This window comes from Halyomorpha halys, unplaced genomic scaffold, assembly GCF_000696795.3.
Source record: "Halyomorpha halys isolate HHAL.00 unplaced genomic scaffold, Hhal_1.1 Scaffold734.1, whole genome shotgun sequence".
In the NCBI taxonomy this organism is placed as follows: Eukaryota; Metazoa; Arthropoda; class Insecta; order Hemiptera; family Pentatomidae; genus Halyomorpha; species Halyomorpha halys.
The window spans coordinates 99982-102188 of record NW_027106686.1 but is presented as its reverse complement, the minus strand read 5'-3'; positions in this window follow the sequence as shown (position 1 = coordinate 102188).

Sequence of the window (2207 nt, the reverse complement as noted above, 5' to 3'; positions counted from 1 at the left end):
GGTATTATAAATAAAAATGATTTTACATAAAACATATTATGGGTGAGGGATCGTGGAGTGGTTTTCTTTTCTAGGTGTATTATCAGGATAAGATTAGGAAGATTCCGGGTTAGTGGGTAATCTGGAAATTGAATCTTGTGTGCTTGGAGGTCCTGATAGCCTAGTTCCCCTCTCCAGGAATTGGGAGGAACTCCATCAGAAAACTCGATACCGTATTCCAGAAGTTTGTCGGAGCGTTATGTTTTCTCTGAATAGGGTGAGCTATGAATACAGATGGCGGAGGAAATAGACTATCTTATGATGAGGACGTGTTCTGTGATTCGATGCTACCAGTCGATGACATTAACATTCGACAATGGGTCAGGTCCAATATTGAGTTATTCATTTATTGACAAACTTTACTAATTTTTTTTCTTTTAGTACTTTATTGACAGAAACAATCGAACAGTCGTCATCCCCTCAAACAAGATAACTCTCTAAAGAAATTCTATTTTATATCTTGGACCTGACAGTGCTCTTATAATTACTACAAAATATAGATACATTGAAATTCCCATATCGGATAAAATCTTCCAATTTCATAACATTTTTAGGGTTAGCTCTTCAAATGTGCAAGTGAATTTTTATCACAAGCGAGTGTATTAGTTGAACAAGATATATTAGCCACGTTTATTAAATGGAGTGGTCGAGCTTAGAATTTCAAATCATTATCTTCTGTTATTTGCTATAAGTCTCATTTTTACACGTTTTCGTTCCAAATGCAAAGGTTAAAAAAAGTTTTTATACTTTCAGCAAAATTTTAGGGAGCTCTGTTTTCGAATCTATTGAAGGTAAATACTAAATTTGGCCCCAAATCGTTTAAATTTAGTATATTTTCAGAATATAAAATATAAAAAAGAACGAACAAAAAAAAACTAGCGAAATAATAGACATCGTATTTAGTCATAACAGAAATTTTACTAATCTTTAATATAGTGATTCTTCTCCTACGTTCAATTTTCAATCACTATTGTTAAGTATTTTTTGTTTTAATAATCACGAATCTTAATGTAACTAAATTTAATACATCTTTCACATAGTAGCAAAAAAAATTGTACAAAAACTCCTATGATCCAGAAATAATAATTATTATTATCATTAACGCAAAAACTACGCCAAATTTAGGAGCAGTACTGATGAATTTTTTTTTTTTTTTTGAATCAGAACTTGAATCAATCAGAAGAAGATATAAATTCTAAATAAAAATCTTGACGTCATTAAACGTGTTTCGAATAACTATCAAATAATTGTTAAACTTAAGTATTGGGCATACGGATTTGAGCTATGGGGCTCCACTAAACCATCTAATTCCTCTCGTATCCAATATTTACAATCCAAAATCCTTCGTAAAATCCTCAATGCTCCTTATTTTGTTACTAATAAAATCATCCATAAATACCTAAATGTTCCTTATGTAACTGATCTAGCCCGAAGCCCCGATATTATTCCTTCCATAATAAACTTCCTAACCACCCAAACCAACTAGTTTTTAATCTTGCTTCCTCTTCCATTCCTGGCAATCCTCCGAGGCGCCTGAAAAGAAGATGGCCTCGAGATCTTCTCCTTTAGAAATGATTGCGGAGTTCTATCAATGGGTAGATTCTCCACATGTTTTTAACATGTCATAATATCACTTACAGCAAATTTACTTGATGTGTATATATGTATACAGTTGTAAATATCAATAAATAAATTATTAAAAAAAACAAAAATGTTTCCAATAATTTAACGACCCTAAAGATAATTGTATAATTAAGTATAATTGTGATAAAGTATTTCACGACAAAGTGGAAGCTTAATTTGTTGATACCACATGTTCTTAACATTCCTTCGAGAAAAACATTGAAAATGTAATTTCACCCTATATCAGTATGTATTTTTCTTAATGTTTCTGTATTTTATAACGAAGGCTTTGTTTATTCAATCTACTACCAAATATGAAGAATCAACATGATTGGGACAAAGTCCATACCACTACTTTGTTTTAGTAATGCCAAATCTGCCATATAAAGTTTTTTTTTTGTACATGACGTATTCCGAGAATTGTATGTATGAGACCGGATTTGATGTATCAGCCCAACAATGAAGAAAATAACCCCAGTGTGCGATCTTTACAGTACGTATAATTTAAAAGAAAAAAATCAAAACATTTTTATTCTGATGTGTCA